The 21243-nt window shown below is 46.6% G+C and overlaps 1 long non-coding RNA gene across 1 annotated transcript in view; it reads right to left on the bottom strand.

The window, feature by feature from the left end:
* Positions 1 to 1412: 1412 nt before the first annotated feature.
* LOC138565848 (uncharacterized) overlaps positions 1413 to 21243 on the bottom strand; it is a 37308-nt gene continuing 17477 nt past the window's right edge. Inside the window, exon 2 of the long non-coding RNA XR_011301658.1 lies at positions 1413 to 2299. This is a non-coding gene — a long non-coding RNA (uncharacterized lncRNA). The remainder of the gene's footprint in view (positions 2300 to 21243) is intronic.

The raw sequence follows: 21243 nt of genomic DNA, 5'->3' as shown, positions 1-21243 counted from the left end.
CTGCTGGGACAGCCAATGGGATCAGTCAAGGATTCCCTCTTTCCTCCAAGGGGTCCCAAAGCAGCTCCTAAATGTCCTGGCTCCACTGCAGGTTAGGCCACACTGTGCTGGGATGGTGCTTCCAAATTTCGCCAGCTGCTTGCCTCAGGATTTAGTGGGAAAAGTCCTGATTTGTGCCAGACATATCTAGTTATAGGACAGATGACATCACTAATGTGTCAGAGTTCCCACAGAAGGGAGTGGGCCTGATAGGTCCAGAAAATGTAGGAGTGTTTTGGGATAGCAGGGGAGGAGACCAATCCATCATCTTCCTTAGAGAGGGGGGCTTGGTCTGGTTCACTGACATAGAAATATCACTGCTTGATAAGTGCCCTTTTGACAAACATGATGGCATTTTTAACGCAATATTTTACTGCAAGTCCAATGATCTTACTTAGAAGTTTGGACGTCATTTCTATATGGAGGTACAGTTTTTCCTCATTCACCCCAGAACAATATCTGTGAAAATTATGGCGCTCGGTGGCCAGAATATTAATCATATTTTACATGTTTCCTTAAATTTACATATCTCTCAACTACACCAGGAGTGCCTCATGATGTTTTCTTAAATAACTTGAGTTGTGTAGGTCCCATAAAAATATTTTTTGTGTGACTAGAAAGGCCTGTTTGTCACCTTTTCAGAAATCCAATGACGACTCTTGTGGGATGAATATTCTTGATTTTATATGATAAAAAACATGTCTCCCATTTACACAATGGGCAAGCAAATCCCTCCTGGACCTCTGACCCCCATCTTTGCAGTTCTTGTTCCTGGCTGTGACGTCAAGAGGGGTACTGTGTTGAGATTAGATTGCACATTCTAAGAGCTAAATGCCAGCTAATGCATGGTTTTATGGCAGTTTGAGGGGCCCAGGATCATAAAACTGGAGAGCAGAACTTGTCCTTATCTTGCCACACTGCAAATGAGATCTCTACAAGTATTTAGGCTGTATATTTAAGGGAAACCCTTCTGTTTGAAGCTTAAAGACCCCTTTTGGTCTCTATGACAAACTAAAGGAAGTAATTTAGGAAATTAAAAGCAGGCCAAAGCCTTTCCCCCTAAGCTAAGTTTGACTTTTTAGCTCACATTTTAATTAACATAAACTCTCGAACGACACACCATTAATATGTTGAAGTATCACTGCATACAGTGGTTAAAGGAGGGCAACGTAATAACACTTTTAAATGCTTTGATGCACATCTGGCTGTGCAGAGTGTTACTTCAGAAGCAACATCGAAATATCCTTCTGTTAGTCTCAGTCATGGAGAAGGCCTTCAATTTACTGCAGCATTTTAACCCATTTTAGCCTCCAAGCATGAGAGAAACCAAGTTTATATTTTACAAATATTGCACACATTTGGATGAGCATATCTTTAGTTTAAAGGGAAAAATTTATATTCATACATTTGTTTCTTTCACAGTAAAAATGTAACATTCTGATGCGAAGGCTTGTGACACATCTTTGGCATTTTCATTTAATATTCTGGGCACTGCTGTTTCTGAGAATGTTGCTTCAGCTCTCCAATAATGTGGCAAACCTTACCATGTGTATTTCCCTTATGTCAGGTAATTTGCATTTTATGCATCTCCATGTTTGGAGGCTCAATTTCACTCTTTTTTGCTTTGAAAGTGCAGGGCCTCATTTCCTCATTATTTCAGGCCTTTCATTTTTGGGGCGAACTCACAACTGACTCCAACCTTTTAATTATGGCATTCAGGGCTATTTCACCCCACATAATCCCCCCTTTTAGCTCTTTGATGTGTTTATGCAGAGGGAAGAGGTAGGAGAGAGGGTATCAGGTAATATTATCCCCATATATATGGTCGCCGTATATAATATCGCCGGGAAAAGGTTGTGGTGATATTATATGGGTGACCATATATATGCGGACAGGGGCAGCAAAAAAAAAAAGGGTTTGGGGTTGCGGGGGTGTCCCCCGCATGTTCCATGGAATAATGTCCCCACAAAAAAGAGCCATTTTTCGGCAACATTTTTGCATGGCGATATTTTTGAGGGGACATTATTACATGGAACCGGAGAGAGTGGGGTTTCCCTTTCATGGTAGCATGGGTTCACCCCAGGAATCTCCTTTAGGGTGTGCCTGCTCTTTGGTTTGTTCCAAGACTCTCCTTCGGAGTGTATCCACTCTTTTCCCGGTCCAGATGGAGAGGTGCACTGGTCGATCCTCCACTACAATTTTTATTTTTCCATTAGGGTTTTTTCCTGGTCATCTTACGTTCCGGCGGATCCTCTCTGGCCTGTTGAGGCAAGGAGTTATTTTATCTGCCAAGAACAGAGAGATTAAGTATTTCATACAATACAAATTTCCCAGGTAGGGATGTGAAAATTGACAACAAAAGAATAAGAGACATATCACCATATATAGCATTACGAACATTGTTTTACATGCCAATCATTCACCAGCACTTCAAAATAAGGATAATGGTTCTACTCCCTGTAAATGTATGAGTTTCTTTATCCGGGTTCCAATTCTTTACTTTTACTCTTCAGAGGGTTCCTGGGCTCTACCCTCACTGGGTTCTTCAATCAGTCACCAGTTCTGCCTGGATGACAAGACTTCAACTGATTGATCTGAACCCATTTCTTTTCCATTTGTTCTCCCTTAGGGATGCGGATCTTATAGGGAAAAAGTGAGATTTTATCCACGATTTCAAAGGCTCTGCGCCAGGAGGGAAGGAACTTCCACTTTTGGTCTGGTTACTTTGGAAATTGTACAAGTAGACCCTGTCTCCTACTTGGTACTCTTTCTGAGTGGTCTTTAAATCGTAGTGGGTTTTCATCCCCTCTGCTGACTTTTCCAGATTTCGCTGAGAGTTTGCAAAAGCAAGGTGTTTTCTCAGATGTTCAATATATTCAGGTGTCGTGGATGCATTGATCAGGGTCTGCTCTTGAGTTCTATAGAGCAGATGCTGAGGTAGCACAATTTTTCATCCAGTCATTAGCTCGAACTAAGACATTTTTGTCACAGAATATGGTGTAGACCTGATGGCCATCAGGACAAGCAGTAGTCGGATGTCTCAACTAGGCCCAAAGTCTGCCACAAATCTCTATAGAATGCCCACAATAGTTTTATTGTACCTCTCAACTCCCGCACTAGAAGCTAGGCGGTAGGCAATGTGAAGTTTTCTCTTTACCCCGAGTATCTCCCACATCTTTGTCATGACCTTGCTGGTAAAGTGACTTCCTTGGTCTGACACAATCCTTTGGGGAAGGCCCGAAACGCGAGAAGATGTGATTTATAATCAGGACAGCTGCTGTTTCTGCCTTGCAATTTGGGGCCAGGAGACATTTCACCCACTTGGTAAACAAGCATGTGACGGTTAACATGTACTTGTTTCCTCTAGAGAAGCGAATCACGGGCCTGATGAAATCTACTTGCAAATCTGACCAAGGCAGTGTCATACACCTTTTCTGTAGGGGAGCTTGGTGTGTGAGGGAACTTGGCTGAAATTGCACACACACAAGACACCCCTTCAAGTATTGGTTGAGGTACTCACCCATATGGGGCCAGTATGCGACCTCTTGCAAGATTTCCAAAGTTGTATGAAACCCCCTATGACCGGCTGTGGCCGCGTCATGGGCGTGACTTAACATCAGGCTTTGGAATGTGGTAGGTACCACCCACTTGTCGGGGGGAAATTCTCCCGGGGTCGGCTGAGCCGTCCGCGGACCTCCAGGCAGGGAGGCCCCAACTCCTCCCATGTATCCCAAAAAATGAGTATGAGGCACACGCAAGAAGCAAGGTGGTTCTGCTGTTTATTGAACAAACGGCAGGGATGGGTCAAGGAACGTACGCGTCCGTCCTGACTCTCTCTCTCCTCATGGGCTCGCAGGCCCTTTTTACCTTAGTATGACGCGCTACTTGCGTCACCTTGGAAAGTTAGCAAAAAACCTATCGCCACTCTGGATTGGTTCCTCGAGTGGTAGGGTTAGTATAGCATACGTATAGAGAGCATTGTTAGTGGTTGAGGGTTAGTCAGGTGGTATAATTGGGTTGTCCCTTCAAATTGATACATGAAAATTGTTACATGAAGATCCCTGGGGATTGGTCAATGTTAATGGCGTCAGTGATAAGAGCCCCATGTTCTGATTGGTCCACGCACGAGCCCCCCAGTCTGGGACCATCGTTGTTCCCAGCTCGCGGTGCACCTGTCATTTGCAACAATGTTTCACTATGGTTATGTGCAGACAACGTGAAGATTTATTGGTATGCCTGAAGGCCGACTACTCCCACCGCCGCAGATGTCCATTGAATCACTTAATTGTATCTGCCTATGTCTTGAAACGGGGGGCTTCGGTGCCTCCCTCCTCCTGGGCCTGGCACCCTGTCAGGTTTGGTTTGGTCACGTGAGGTGGGACCGTGGTCGAGGCAGAATTCTGCACAATTAATATTGTATTTTCCACTGTGTGCCTGGTTTTAATTGCAGGTGTGACCTTGGCGTCGGCTTGCGGCATACGAGATTGCAACCTTGTGCCCTTGACTGTCAGTCATCGCCGGGCTCATTCTGCAGGGTCAGCAACTGTACTCTTGCTCGTTCAATGTTCATGGAAGCTCTTGCTTGCGGCCTACTTGGCCTGGTGCATAGGCGGAAACGTTTGATACACAGCGCTTTAGGTTATGGTATCATATTGCTTTATCCCCAGTATCGTGTCTTCGTTATATTTCTTATTGCAATGCGTGGGTTTAGGAGAAGCGTGAGCAAGCTTTTAGATGAGTTCATTGTGCGTCTTGCGTTTCTGCATTTTGAGAAGCCTATGTGAAAAATAATAAAGATGCGCGTCTGTGGGTGTGTCCGTCACCTACGTCATAGCACTGAGTATGTTCTTCGTGTGGATTGGTGTGGGAGTGTCCAGTGTGTATGTTGTACGGGTATTCTGGCCGTTGGCTGGGTCGTCATGGCATCTCTAACGATGTGTTGAGTTAGCGCTGGATGATTCAGTCGGGTCCCTCCATGCCGCAGGCGTCGGCAAGGGTATGGCAGGCTGGCGGGCACGCGGGAGGGCACATCCGTATGTTCTTGTACCAGGGTATTTGGTCGTCTGGTAGATGGGCAAACTCCTCTCGTGGCGGGTGCCTGGGCCGTGATCCTCTAGGCCAAGGGAGAGAGGGGATTGGTGGGAGCCTTTTCTTCCATTCTCCCACTTCAGTCCCCCCTCTGGTCGACTTGTCGACCACAAACATATCCTTTTCCTTATCTCCTCTCACCCTCCATATTTTAGTTACTCCTCCCAAATGTCCATAGTGGTTAACATGGTCTTCAAATGACCAATACATATATACACATGTTCCTCCAGGTGTGCAGTATACCCACTTTCCTATGTAGCTCCTTGGGTTTCTTGGGTTTTCGAGCTTCACAGATGGTGGGTCCAGGTGGTTGGTGATGATCTGGTTGCGCAACTTTTCTCTCTCTTTTATTATTATTCCAGTGTGTTGGCCGTCATCTGCTGGCATCAAGGGGTGCATACCAACCATTTCGATCATTTCGTCAGTGGTGCGTGTCTTACGGGCCTTCCAAAATCTTATCAAGATCAGTGCATCTCCAGCCAAAATAATGCACCCAACTATAATCTTCAGTCCGTCTGACAACCAAGATGGCATCCATGACCATAATATTGAAAACCAGCTCTCATCCTTTTTCACACCTTTACTTTCATCCATCATCTTGGAGTGCATCTGGGCCAGTTGTGATACTGCTTCTGTCAGTGTACCATTGTCAGCATCGTTAGCAGGAATGAATGTGCAGCATGATTGTCCTATCTTCGCGCAAACTCCTCCTTCCATTGCTGTGAGGAATCCAGTACATATCTGTTCTGTAGTGCTACCATCCTCACTGCTCGCAGTTCTTCTTTTATTGCGTTGAATCCATTTACTGTAGAATTAATTGTCATCATTAGTTCCCACCTAGTTATCTGGAGCCATTTTGCGTTTGCGTAAGCCTGTAGTCCCGGATGTATTATTGAGGAGAAGAACATTGCTGCTCTGCTGAATAGTCTGTGTTCTGGTGGGATTGAAGAGAGTGCTGTTTCCGACCGTCCCCATGGGTAATTTCCTGTCAGAGGTTCTCCTTGTCTCTTCTTCCTATTCAGGACAGAATTGTTGCCGCTGTTTTGGTTCTCTGGCTCCTTTTGAGTGTGTACAGATCTCTTCTTCCTCTTGTTTCCTTCATCCATTTTGGGAAAGCTTGCCACATTCACATGTTTCTGGGGCACCACTAGTGATGGTACATTGACGTGTACCATTGTGCATATACCATTCCACAGAGGGGGCAGTGTGTGGTATGCCTTGTTTCCGCAGGCCCAGTAATGGTCCATTACCACTGCTGTTCCTGCTCCCCCCTCAGGTAACTCCGTCACACTTGCACAGTTGGTGTTGTATCCCACGTCCACTTCTCCTTTATGTTGGTAGCATACCTTAGGCGCAGTCAGCGGCAGTATTGTTATTGGGTCTTCATCCTTCTCTAACCATGTTAGCATGGGTACGTATTTGACCCAAGTCATCCAACATCTGTCGTTGTGTTCAGCAATACTCTTAGTATCCTCTCTCGTTATCATGTTGCTGCCTGCCACTCCTATGTTCCATTTGTCACCCAGGTACACCTTCCCTGTTATTATTATCAGTGGTCTTTCCCAACATCCTTGTTTACCAGGGACTTCAGTGGCGTACCAATCACATGGCAGGTACTGTAATGTTACTTTCTTTGTTTCTCCTTTTTCAGGGCCGCTTGTTATGTATTTGAATGCTTCAGCGTGTAAACTGGCCTTGTTGTAACTCAAATAAACCTTGAGGAAATTGTTTTCGTACGGGTATGTGTCTCGTGTTTTCCATACCAGGTGCACCGTGTTCCCTTGGAATCTCCCTTTCGTTTGGAACAGTGTCAAGTATATTATACATCGTGCTGTTTTTTCATCAATTTCCGTGGCAACGAAAGTTCTGGAAGCGCTCATGGCGTATGGGATCAATGAGCAGACATAGCAGCTGTCTTCCGTTGTCTGCTTACCTATTTGGGTCATGTGTTGGTAGCACATGTTATTCGGGACGTGTGCTGAATCTTGTATGTAGTTGTCAATACCTTTACGGTCTGAGTATGTGCTGCGTTTAACTCTATTTCCCTTGTGTGGGATTTTGCTAGTACCACCTGATGTAACACCTGTTGCAGCCGGGGGTGGGGGTATATTAGATTTGGGAACAGCCAAAATATTGATAGCACAACTGTTCTGCCACACAGAGGCAGCCAAGAACACGGTGATCATTAAGATCCCTATCATTTTTATTACAGATGCTAATCTCACCGGCATTTTGCTCTTACCTTGCTGCAGTCCGGCAGCTAATTCTTGCGACGTTAAAGTTGCCTGCCTGAAAATTCTCAATATGCTCGTTATTAGTGTTAGTTGTTGTTTTCAAGCTCTCCCTATCAGGTAGTCGTTCAGTGCCCAGGCGAAGAGCTGTTCCCACGCCAATCTAAGTGATCTATCTCTTAGGACAGGCAAGTAAGGGTGGAGATGGGGCATTGATTGTTCTATGGCCAAGAGAAATGCCGTGTAGTAGACACGTACCCTCCTTCTTTTTAGGTACTTTGGCCTTTTTATGTGATGGACAAATTGGTGTGATAATTCTTCAGGGTAGTTATCGTCTGAGGGTAGCATCTACTCCTGGGCAGTGAATCTTGTTAGTTATTTATATTCTTGGCAGTACAATAATACACGGTACCTGCATGTGCGAGAGAAAAAAAAAAAGAAGAGAGAACATTCAAGTGTTTACATGTGTATATGTGCAAAACAATGTCCTTCAAATGTCCTTCAGTTGGGTTATTCAGGCAGGGGGCTTAGGGCTCAACTGGCGGAAGTCACTTTACTCTTTGATCGTGTGACCATGGGGTGGGCGGTGTGGGAATTACCCTTCTGTATGCCAGTAGTTGTCTCTGGGGAATCAGGGGGGTGGTAGGGTAGAGGGACACTTGGGTCGTTAGCTGTGGTAAAAGTCTCTTCCTCCGTGGGAGACGCTGTTGCTGTTCTTCCAATGGCCCTGTCGGTGATGGCAGGGCGGGTGTGGAGTTTGCAGATCTTTACGTCGTGTAGATGATTCCAGGCACGTTTGTCCTGTAGCTTTACTGCTCTCGTTGATACTTCCTCTACCAGGTGGGGGCCAGTGAAGCGTGGGCTGTTCCACTTTCTGTTGAAAATTGCGGAGTAGTACGTGGTCACCTTTAGCAATTTTGCACAGTTTTCCCTTTTCCAATTCTTTATCCGTGTCTTCTTGTTGATGACTCTTAGACTCGCCCCGCGTGCGCTCGAGCTGTTGAGACACAAACACCACACTAGTAATCAAGGAAGACACATATTGGTACATTTCATCACCAAGAACAATTGCTGTATTTTCATGGTCTGTGAATGCTCTTGATGTAGGCGTTAAAGGAAGGCGCATTTGTCGTCCGGTCACCACCTCGTGAGGGGTGAGGTGGTGATCGGAGCCTGGTCTATTCCTTAGCTCAAATAGGGCTAGCGGAAGGCAATACAGCCAACTTTTCTTTGTTGTCTGCTGTATCTTTGCAATTGCCTCCTTCAGTAGGCCTTCAGGCGTTCGCATACACCGTTGGCCTGCGGGTGATATGCACAGGCAAATTTATGCTTGATATTCAGTAAGGATGTGATGTGTTGGAACATTTCATTAGCGAAATGCGGACCATTATCTGACCGCAGTACCTCGCATACTCCCCACCTGGGGAAAACCTCCCTCACTAGAAATTTAGCTGCTCTGAATGCATCTGGGTGTGAGCAGGGTCCTGCCTCGATCCACCTGGAAAATGGGCACACTACTACAATCATATACCTATTTCCTTGACATATGTTGATCATATCAACATAGTCAATATGGATGTGCAGGAAGGGTCCCTCAGGCCGGGGTATAGTACCTTTTATCACCTTCAGCGTGTGACCGGCCGTGAACTGTTGACATGTAAGACAATTGCTGATAAAATTCGTCACATGGGAATCTAACTCGGGACAGAACCAATCTTCTCTAATTCGTGCTGCGATAACTTCCTTGCCTGTGTGGGCTGGGTGGTGGAGTTGGCTTAAGGCGGTGTTCAATAGTGCTAATGGCATTACCATCTTTCCAGTGTTACCCTTGCGTCCGTTGGTGACATTGTACATCCTCTTCTTACCCATATTTCTTTTTCTGCCATTGGTGCAGCCGCTTGTAGCTCCATTATCTGTGTGGCTGGGAGATGGGTGTATCCTTCTCTTATCAACATCTCCTTAGCTATTCCCCTCCCTCTCCCTCTCTCTGACTCTGGGGGGTTCCATATCTCACCAAAATATGCAGCATACTTCGCATGTGCGTCAGCTGCTGCATTCCCTTTTGAGATATGATCTTCTCCATTGGTGTGTGCGGTACATTTGACTAAAGCTAATTCTTGGGGGTCATTTATTACTTCAATTAGTTCAGCCAACAAGAGAGCATGTTGCACTGGGGTGCCGTCAGCTCTCCTAAACCCTCTTCTCCTCCATTTGGACAATCCGGAGTGGACAGTAGACGTGACATATGCGCTGTCACAATATATAGTCACTCATTTGTCGAAACTTTCCTTCAACGCCAAGATCAGTGCAACCAATTCGGCTGCTTGAGCAGAGTAATGCTGTGGTAATTGTACACATTTCATCGCCACACACACCGGTTCCTCTGTCATTTTTACCACTGCTGCCCCAGTTCTCCTTATCCCATCACTTTGGTCTATCGTTGAGGACCCATCAATGAACAAGAGCTCTCCTCCATCTAGTGCGTTCTCTTCAACCTTTCTAGTACACGAGTACATTTCGGTAGTCTGCGTACAATCGTGTGCATAATCTCCTTCTTCAATTACTTCTGCTATAAACCTTGCAGGGTTAACCGTGCTGCAACTAACAATTGATAGTTCTGGTCTAGATAGGATGATCTCATAACCTGACGCCCTCTGCGTGGTGAGTGTGGACTTAGGCTTATTCAATATTGCAAATAGTGCATGTTCCACAAATAGTGTGGTTGAGCACCCCATTGTGATTGCTGATGCTTTCTCTACCGCAAAGGCAGCTGCGGCGAGACCTTGTTCGCAAGGGAAATGTCCTAACATCACAGGATCCAAGTGATCACTGTAAAACGCTACTGGTTTGTAGCCCATGCTTGTTTTTTGAGCCAACTGCTGAGTCGCAATGTGAAAATATAAAAAATTGTCGTTCATAATCTGGGGTGGCCAGCACCGGAGCAGTTGATATTGCATCTTTAAGTTAATCAAAAGCCTCTTTCATTTCCATTGTCCACCCCAATTTTCTCTCCCCTTTGTTAGCTTCTTTTAAAGTCTCAAGTAGGGGTCTTATGTATGAGCTGTAATCAAATACCCAGGCTCTACAGTAGTTGCACAATCCCAGGAACTGCTGCAGTTCCCTCACTGTGTGGGGCGGCGGCGTTTTTGAAATAGCCTGTGCTCTTTGTGGTGCAATCTTTCTCCCGTATTGAGATATAAGCTGACCAATGTAAAGTACCTGTTCCTGACAGTACTGTAACTTCTCCTTGTCGGCTTTGTAACCCTTTTCAGCCAATACCGTCAGCATCTTCAATGAGTCCTCTCTACATCTTCTTTTGCTTGTGCTGCAAATTATTATGTCATCAACGTACTGCAACACTGTGCTTTCCACTTCAATGTTACCCAAATCCATCTGTATTACCCTGTTGAAGATTGAGGGTGACTCGCAGTAGCCTTGTGGCAATCTGGTGTGTTTCCACTTTGTGTTCCTGTACGTGAAGCTTGTCAGATCTTGTGAGTCTGGGTGCAGGGGTATTGAGAAAAAGACATTTTTTAGGTCTATCACTGTAAATCGTGATGCCTCTGCTGGAATGCCGCACAATATTGTGGCCGGGTTCGCTGCTATGGGGTATTCTGCTTCCACTATGTTGTTCAAGTACCTGAGGTCCTGTATGAAGCGCCAAGACCCCCCTTTAGCTTTGCGCACTAGGTATACAGCTGTGTTACATGGTGATTCTGATGGTACCAATATGCCTCTATTTATAAGGGCCGTTATTGTTTCATATATGCCCTCATCTGCCTCTTTTGATAGTGGGTACTGTTTCACTCTGGGGAGTATGGCACCTTTTTTCAATTTTATTCTTACTCCCCCTATACCTTTTATACACCCCACGTCATAGGGACTAGTAGTCCATAATGATGTTGGTACCTTTGCCATATCCTCCTCAAAGAAGGGAGCTGGGGTGGATGTGGGTGCTTCAAGTGCCATTGCAATTTTCTGTGCCACTTGTTTGTACGTCACTCTAAGCCATACTTCTACACTCATCATAAACACCATTTCACCTTCTTCATTTTCTTCTGAGAAGAGCTCCTCGTCTGACACCTGGGTGAGTCTACATCCCTCTGCTAGTGCTATCACTGCCCTCCATGCTCTCCCTTCTCCGTCATGGGCGTGTACTGCAATGTAATCAGCAGTTGCTATAATGCTCTCCAGGTTCACGGCAATCACCTTTCCTTCTGGTTCATTGGCTGGTGTTTCTGGTCTAAACAAGTAGGCTGCTGGCCTCCTCCAGATCTTTCCTTCAATTCCTGGCATCCATGCAAATGCCATGTCTGTCCCGTACTGGAACAGTTCACCATCTACTGGCTCAGCCCTAATCACTGTCTGTCCACAGTATGCTTGCATAATTTGTCGTGCAGTGAGCATGTTAATTCCTGGAGTGGAGCAAACTATGCCGTCCTCCGTAAAGGAGATCGTCATATTCAATCTGCTCATTATGTCTCTCCCCAGTATGTTTACTGGTGAGGCCCTAGAATATAAAAGCGGGACTGACATGTCATAATCCCCAATCGATAAGGGAATGTTATCATTAAAGGGAACCAATCCCCTAGCCCCAGAAAATCCTTGGGTGTTCATGGCTTCACCTGACATCTTAAATTTACCTTCCCTTATGCAAGAACGGGTCGCTCCGGTGTCGACAAGGAATGATAATCTTTTGTCACCTATCGTTACCTCTATGCGTGGTTCCTCCGCACTATTAGGTGTTACCGACAGGATGGGACACACCAAGGCCGTCTGTGGGCTGTCCTATTGAGGGTATAATGATTGACCACTTCCTGTGTAAGGGTTGTGTCCCAGGACCGTCACCCTTCCCAGTTGCATTTGCTGTAGTTGTGTATTGGTAGAGGTTATGTTATGGTCTTGGATTTGGGCAGGTTGCTGTGCTTGCTGTACTTGGGGTTGTTGTGTCATTGCTACCTGTTGTTGTGGCAGCGAATATGTCTGTGGCTGTTGTTGTGTTACTGGTTGTTGCTGCCCATTTCCCCGTTGCAATATCTGCTGTTGCTGGATGCCCTGCTGTTCCTGTGTGGGCCCTTGTTGTCCCTGTTCACTCCATGATGGTGTGCCTGGTCTCACTCTACACGTGCGTGACATGTGCCCTACTAATCCACAAATCCAACACACCGGTGGTTCCCTGTTCTGCCATGGAAAGCTTCCTGGGTTGTCCTGGTATACTGGTTGCACGGTGGGGTAGAAATTTCGAAATCCTCCCCCCTGCTGTTGTGTGCTATATCCGTATCCTCTCCCCCTCATTATTCCTCCCCTTCCCCTGTTGTAATTATAGTACCCAGCTACTGGCGTTGAGTATCCTCCTCCCATGTTAGTCGTGTATGGTTGGAGTGGCGGCAGCTGTTGTGTTACAGTCTGTGATGATTGTATTTGGGAGGGATCTTGTGCAGCTACTACTTGTGTGGTGTTTTGAGTCATTGTTGCAGTTGTAGTTATTAGTGCGCCTTCCATTGTATATTTAGTAAGTTTTTTCTGTACTAATTTAGCCTCTTCCGTTTTCCTATCCTCTTCCTTTTGCTTCATTTTTTCTTGCCATGTCCTACAATGATGCACTATTGTTAGTTGTATTTCTGGCCATGCTTTTGCTTCCATCCCCACTACTTTCTTCAGTTGTTTCTGGACTGCTTCTGGGAGCCCTTGTACTAGTATATGATAGAATATTGCTGGTGTCTTGTCCCATTGTTCTCTAGTTTCCATACGCCGCTTCTCTTGAATTTCCTGGATATAATCAACAGGATCTTCGTTCTCACGCATCTTGCGTGAGGTAATAGCTCCTATGTCTGATGTGTCTGGGTACTGTACCCTCAGTGCCTGCCATAAAGCAGTTTGTCTGCAGTTTGCGAACGGTGCCCCATCGTGTGATGTGTTTGTTATTGTGACCCCGGGGAAGCCTGCTCTCTTCCAGATGTCATCTGCTGCATCCCCTAATATTGATATTAGAAGGCCCTTTACATTCCCCACTGCCAATTTCTGTCCTGCAGTGTGTTTTTCCATTTCATATATCCATTTTCCCGCACCTCCACTTAATGATGGGAGCGTGCACTTTATATTTTCCTTGTCTGCATGCTTCCAGGGGACGTATTGTGGGCTAATCCCTCCCTTTTCCAGAAGTGGCATTAGGTTGTGTCCTTGTTGGCGCTTTGGGTTCCACACAATCAAATCCGTACACCCCTTCTCTTCTTCCCTGTCTTCTACATCGTCAATGGAGTCCATACTTCCCCTGCTCGTAACTGTTTCTCCTCCATCTCTTCCCTTTCTTTTGCCATTTCCTTTATTTAATGTGGGCGTGTGTATTCGTACTTCCTGCCTGCGTCCAGGGAGTTCTCTAAGCCTGCCTGCATAGGGTGTTAGTTCGTGTGTGAAGGGCGCGAGTTTAGATGGGTATGTTGCACGTAATGAACGTGAGGTAGTGGAGCATGTGGGACGGGATGTCGACGGTGTGGCTGCGCGTGTCTGCCTTTCCGCTATTCCTTGCTCTTCCTCCTCACTTCCCTCCAGTTCTTCCTTTCTCCTGCAGATCCATGGTGATTCTCCGTTTGTCCGGGTGATGTATAATTTGTCTAAGCTTTCCCTTTCACTGTCTCTCCCTTCCTTTTCTTTCCCTTCTCCTTCCTCACTGCAAAAGTCCTCCATTAATGGCAACCCCAAATCTATCTTTTTTCCCTTAATCATCACTGTTCTTAAGTCTATTAGATCCGTTCCTCCCTTGTCCTCATTGCCAATTGCTCCCCTTTGTGCTGAGGTTGTTGCTACTTCTGTGTCTCCGTATACATACCTCCTTACTTCACTCCCCCCTCCCCGTTCTTCTCATTCCCCTTCATTTTTCTCCGCTATTTCTCTATCAATTTCCTCTCTTTTCCTTTTCAATTCTTCCATTACTTCAATACTCATCTTTTCCATTATCCTTTCTTCTTCTTTCTTCTTTTCCCATTTCGCTCTTTCCTGCTCTAATATACCTTCTATCATCCTTCTTTCTTCATATTTCCTTGTCGTTTCTGATAGTAATCCCCTTCTCCATATTTCCACTTCCTTTTCTTTCTCTTCTTCTTTCCTTTTCTTTTCACGCAGTGCTGCTCTCGATACCCTTTCTGCTACTGCCTTCGCCCTTTCTGCTTCTCTCTTTTTCTCCTCAGTTCATTCCCTCATTCTGTCCAACTCATCCTTGCTTTCTTTCCTTTCCCGTGCTCTCTCTCTTTCCTCTCTCTCGAGCTGCTTGATCAGTGTATTCTGCTCATCCCTTAATTCTGCTAATCGTCCTTCCAAAATCTCTTCCTTTTGTCATAACAGCACCTCCCCCTTTCTTTTCCCCTCTTCTCTTTTCTTTTCGCTCTTTCTAATGTTTTCCTCGTCCATTTTCCTTACCACCTCTTCCTCTTCTTCTGTTAATGAACCTCGTAATTTTAATAATACCTGCGCAGCTACCCAGTCATCCTGTCCTATTCCTGCTATTTGCTCTTTGTCAATCCCCCCTTCCCCTGCGGGCATTTTTGCGCGAGCTGATCCCGTCGTGTTACTCTGCTCCCTTTCTGTGTGGCTACCTGTGGCTGTATATGGTGGCGGGCTGTATGCCGGGTTCGAGTACCCCTCAGCTGCCCTTAATTGAACCATGTCTCGTAGTTCTGTTAAAGGATATAACCCCCCTTCCTCCTTTTTCACTACCTTCGCAAGGGGTATATCGTCGCTCTGTTCCTTTTTCATTTCCTTTTCTTTTATGTTGTTGCTCTTCTCTCCCTCTTCTCCATTCCCCGTGTTCTGTGGGCTTTCACTCTCCTTTTCCTCATTCTCTCCTCCCTCTTTAATCTTCTCTTCCTCCGTTGTTCCACCCATAATAAACATTCCGTTTGGTCCTGGTCGGGACCCTTGGAACATTCTCCATAAGTTAAACACCTCCACGTGGTGTGTCAACTTCTTCCCCTTGTATGTGTTATGCAGATAGGTCAGTAGCGAATGTTGAGTATATGGATCGAAACTACCATTAGGTGGCCATGGTGTCGTCATTTTGTTGTCCGTCCCCTGTGTCTATTCAATGCTATACTTGATCAGTTTCTCCCTATGGGGCGATAATGTTTTACATATGTGTTGTAACTGGGTAGTGAGGGTGTTCCCCCACCCTCCCGATCCTGCCCCGTATGACATGGTAGCTCTTTACTTGTTGTCCTTCCCCTATTTGGTAGCCGTTACCTTACTGACAGTTTATAATGTACAGCCTCTTACCTGGCCCCGTAAATTTTTGGGGACTTGTGATAATCCAATAACGTAAAATATAGCATTCACGTTTGTATATTCTTTTTTTTTTTTTTTTTCACCTTTACGGCCCCCTGCGGCCGAGGCGCACGTAGCCCCCTGCGGCTGCGTGCCCCTTATTGCGTTCTTATACAACCGCCCCACTTCCACTTGCTCCTCCTCCCTCCTTTACACTTGCCGTGGCCGGTGTTCTTCGTGCGCAGCCACGTCCCCGTTTCCGCCTTCCCCCCGATCAATTCACTACCGTTTACCTTTGTTTCCACTCCCCTACCACAACTCTCTTCCCCTCCACTTTCAAAAATAAAGATGCCTGGTGCTCGAGATATCCTATGAAAACCCTACTGGTGACGTCACCGATTTCTTCAAACTACTGGTAAGTTCTTCAAAAGTTCAAACTATATTTGCAGTCCACCCCCGTTAACCCCACAGCTGTCTTCCTGTCACGCCTGGAACAAGGTAATCAACAATATAATCGGACTGCGCACGCTGCGTCGCCTCGCGTGTGATACGCCCCTCGACAGGAGGGCTTAACCAGCCAATTATCTTCCGTATTGGGCAACCAGCTAGCTACCGCCTACAGGGAAACGTCATCTATCTATCGAGTTTCCTGCTCGATCAATAGGGATCCTCATCTACTCATTGATCAATAATCACAAAATCGTAGGAAACCGCGCACGCACACACACCCTTACACGTGGTCGCGACCTAGGCCAATCAGTGTCTCCGAGCGGCCGCACGTGATGTTTTCGTGCTCCGCCCCCTTCTCTCCCGTAGCGTAGCGGACTGCTCTCGCACTTGTCCGGCTACCATTCATTCATTGCCAACACTAATTTGTCAAACCTTCGCCGCGCACCTGTGCAACACCTCCCGCCTCCCTCATTCAATTCCTCCCCCCTCCCTCACAATTTCACATTGCTTGTTGTGCGTGGCATACTCACCAAGTGCTCTTGATGCGGGGCCGCTCGACTGTGTGCACCCCTCCAAGCGTCTCGCCACCTCCCCTTGTCTGGACCACGTCTGGACACTCGCCAACCGCGGGCGGGATACTTCTCAACCGGCTCCCGAAGGCCAATATCCGGATTGCGCTGTCCGGTCTTCTCGCAGTTTCGCGATGGTCCTGTAGTCCTCAAAAGGGGGCAGCGGCAGAGGGGGCCGCGCCGCCGGGCCTCCTCGCAACGGGAGCACTCGGAAAAATAAAAATAAAAGCAGACCTCAAACAGATCTCAGCAGTGCCTCCAACTTGTCGGGGGGAAATTCTCCCGGGGTCGGCTGAGCCGTCCGCGGACCTCCGGGCAGGGAGGCCCCAACTCCTCCCGTGTATCCCAAAAAATGAGTATGAGGCACACGCAAGAAGCAAGGTGGTTCTGCTGTTTATTGAACAAACGGCAGGGATGGGTCAAGGAACGTACGCGTCCGTCCTGACTCTCTCTCTCCTCATGGGCTCGCAGGACCTTTTTACCTTAGTATGACGCGCTACTTGCGTCACCTTGGAAAGTTAGAAAAAAACCTATCGCCACTCTGGATTGGTTCCTCGAGTGGTAGGGTTAGTATAGCATACGTATAGAGAGTATTGTTAGTGGTTGAGGGTTAGTTAGGTGGTATAATTGGGTTGTCCCTTCAAATTGATACATGAAAATTGTTACATGAAGATCCCTGGGGATTGGTCAATGTTAATGGCGTCAGTGATAAGAGCCCCATGTTCTGATTGGTCCACGCACGAGCCCCCCAGTCTGGGACCATCGTTGTTCCCAGCTTGCGGTGCACCTGTCATTTGCAACAATGTTTCACTATGGTTATGTGCAGACAACGTGAAGATTTATTGGTATGCCTGAAGGCCGACTACTCCCACCGCCGCAGATGTCCAATGAATCACTTAATTGTATCTGCCTATGTCTTGAAACGGGGGGCTTCGGTGCCTCCCTTTTCCTGGGCCTGGCACCCTGTCAGGTTTGGTTTGGTCATGTGAGGTGGGACCGTGGTCGAGGCAGAATTCTGCACAATTAATATTGTATTTTCCACTGTGTGCCTGGTTTTAATTGCAGGTGTGACCTCGGCGTCGGCTTGCGGCATACGAGATTGCAACATTGTGCCCTTGACTGTCAGTCATCGCCGGGCTCATTCTGCAGGGTCAGCAACTGTACTCTTGCTCGTTCAATGTTCATGGAAGCTCTTGCTTGCGGCCTACTTGGCCTGGTGCATAGGCGGAAACGTTTGATACACAGCGCTTTAAGTTATGGTATCATATTGCTTTATCCCCAGTATCGTGTCTTCGTTATATTTCTTATTGCAATGCGTGGGTTTAGGAGAAGCGTGAGCAAGCTTTTAGGTGAGTTCATTGTGCGTCTTGCGTTTCTGCATTTTGAGAAGCCTATGTGAAAAATAATAAAGATGCGCGTCTGTGGGTGTGTCCGTCACCTACGTCATAGCACTGAGTATGTTCTTCGTGTGGATTGGTGTGGGAGTGTCCAGTGTGTATGTTGTACGGGTATTCTGGCCGTTGGCTGGGTCGTCATGGCATCTCTAACGATGTGTTGAGTTAGCGCTGGATGATTCAGTCGAGTCCCTCCATGCCGCAGGCGTCGGCAAGGGTATGGCAGGCTGGCGGGCACGCGGGAGGGCACATCCGTATGTTCTTGTACCAGGGTATTTGGTCATCTGGTAGATGGGCAAACTCCTCTCGTGGCGGGTGCCTGGGCCGTGATCCTCTAGGCCAAGGGAGAGAGGGGATTGGTGGGAGCCTTTTCTTCCATTCTCCCACTTCACACAGGTCACATTCTAGATAGATCTCCGTACCAGCAAACTGTCTTGGATTCAGAACATTATGGAAAACTTCATCAACACCCGGAGATCCTCTTTCCTGAGGTAATCAGATTCGGTCAGACACAAATTCACAGGGTCTTCAATGTGTTCATAACATTTCCCAATAATCGGATCCCCTTTTTGTGCCATAATCAAACCAGCATCTGGGGTTTCCTTACTCCACTGGGCAGTTGAGAGTTCATTTTTGGAAGGTGTTGGGATCTGGTGACAGTAGCGACCTGGATTTCCCCCAACAGGGACTCAATATCTATGAGATCCCTGTTGATGGCTCCGGTTTTGACCAACTGGTCAGCCAAGTAATTTGCAGTTTTGTCTGTTCCCTCTATTCTGGAATGACCCTTGATTTTTTTCCAGTAAATAGTCATCTCATTAGAGGTGACCAGATCATCAATGGCTTGTATTAATTTCCCATGCTTGAGTGGTTTGTTGTTTAGACACATCATGCCACGATTTTTCCAATTTATCAGGTGCTCCACGAACCCATTCATGACATAATCTGAATTGGTGATTATGACAAGTTCATGGAGTTGGTGTTGCATGGCAGTGAGGATGGCTTACGAATCACCATCAACTCTGCTGCCTGACTACTTCTGGGACCGATCTTGTACCCAGCAGAGGACTCTGGGGCATCATTCACCCAGGCATTCCCAATGCCCGCCACCTGTTTCTTTTTCCCATTGTTATCAACATGGCAGAGCACCCATCCACATAAACTGTAGGTATCCCATGGCATGTGTCTCCCTCATCGACTTTGTGCAGGGTACACCTCCTTGTTTTCTTTGGTTTTTAGACTGTCGTCCTTGGGGCAGTTTTCTTGAGCACAGTCATGCAAGTCAGTCAAACCTTGCGTGAGAGGACTCTTCTTGTTTTGGCCATATCTGACCTCAACAGGAAAGCCTTGCATGGACAGAATCCAGGAAGTAATTCTGGAATTACTTATGTTCCCTGCCCGGATTCTATCACTTTGAAGATATTGCATGGGCTGGTGAGGAGTCTCAACAATGATGTGCTCCCCCCGGATAAACGGGTGCTCATTTTTCAAGGCCCACACCATTGCCCAGGGTGCCTTTTCACAATCGTTGAATTTTTCCTCCACAGAGGACAAAATCTTACTCGCATAGGAGATGACTTTGCAGACCTTGTCGTGCTTCTGGTATATTACTGCTGTTAAGCAAGTGTTCGAGAAGTCCGTCTCCAAGAAGAACTCTGTGTTTTTGATGGGGTAAGCCAAACAATTTGCTTGTGAAAGGCTTCTCTTGAGTTGTTTTGCCTTCTCGGCTTGCTCTGGACCCCACTCCCACTTGACTCCGGCCTTTAGTAACTGGACCAAGGGTCTTGTGGCCTCTGCATAGTCTTCTATGAACTTCCTACTGTAATTTGTAAGTCCAAGAAGGCTTCTTAGTTCCCGCAGATTGGTAGGGTATTTTCATTTCAGTAAGACTTCCACCTTTTTTCGCCTGAGGACTGAGACCCTCAGGGGTAATTTCATGGCCTAGGAAGTTCAAGCGGGTCTTACAACACTGTGCCTTCTTGATGGACAGTTTTGCTCCGGCTTCCTTCAACGGGTTCAGAACATAGCATATTTCTATTATGTGTTCCTCCACAGTTGAACTTTTGATTAGAACATCATCTACATAGGCAAGGTTTCCCCTTTCACCCAAGTCGGGTATGGCCTTATGCAGAAAAATATTACATTCATTGTCAGAGTTTATTTATCCAAAGGGGGGTTGTGTCCACGTGTACTGCTGCCCCCCAATGGTAAAGGCTAGCTTGTACTGATCTTCTCTACACACGGGTACTGTCCAGTAACCATTGGTCAGGTCAATGGCGGTATTCACCTTTGACCCCTGGATCTGGTCCAGTCCCTGATCGATGTAGGGAGGAGGCCATCTCGACATGTGGACCCATTTGTTTAACTGCCTAAGGTCTGCACAAAGTCTCCATTGGCCATTGGGTTTTAGTATCCACAGTACCAGGTTATTAAGGGTACTGTGGATTGCACAAATTATCCCACAGGATTCTACATTTTTTATAGTCTACATGAGTGACTCCATAGATGCGAGGGGCAATCGATATTGTTTCACGAACAAGGGAGCCATCCAAGGGTCTGTTGGTATGGAGGTGGAATGTATCTCCGTGCGACCACAGTCGTACCAATGCACTGCAAAAATCTCTTGAAAATCCAAAAACACCTGTTTCAGCTTCTGCTTTTGCTCCTCAGTCTCACAAGCATCAGCAAGGTTGATTCGTTCCTCAGCCATCTGTCTGATGTCTGAAGCCAGGAATGTCCCTGGGTTTTGCAATTTCTGCGTGGAGAGATCTCTTGTTATGGTGTTGGCCTGGACAAGAGGTTTCAAGGAGGGGAATCAGTCATGGTTGACTTGAAATACCTCCTCATCCTTCCTGATGTCGCAGGTTTCCTCTTCCCCCCGATAAGGGCAGGAAGAGTACACCAAGAAATTCCCCCCTTGCCAAATGAAAATCTTTTCCGGAGGTAAGTCATTGTCACAGAGGAAACAGTCATTTGGAATTCATCCCATGATCTCATTCCCTAAATCAATGGAAAAATGTTGGGCATCAACTGCCATTCCAATAAAGGTGTCTGCACCTAGAGTGACACTCCTATGGCTGCTGTTATCCACCAATATTCAAATGGTTTTGTGTTCTAGGTCAACTAGTGGAGTCGGGTTCAAATACAAACCTTGAGGTTGGAGGTGATAATTCTACTTGATATAAGCGTCCTGGTTTTTGAAGTTCTGTCCTCGCTTAA

Source organism: Ambystoma mexicanum, chromosome 2p (assembly GCF_040938575.1).
Source record: "Ambystoma mexicanum isolate Mex_15411 chromosome 2p, UKY_AmexF1_1, whole genome shotgun sequence".
Lineage (NCBI taxonomy): Eukaryota > Metazoa > Chordata > Amphibia > Caudata > Ambystomatidae > Ambystoma > Ambystoma mexicanum.
The sequence above is the reverse complement of the archived record's forward strand: the minus strand, read 5'-3'. Positions and strand labels throughout refer to the sequence as shown.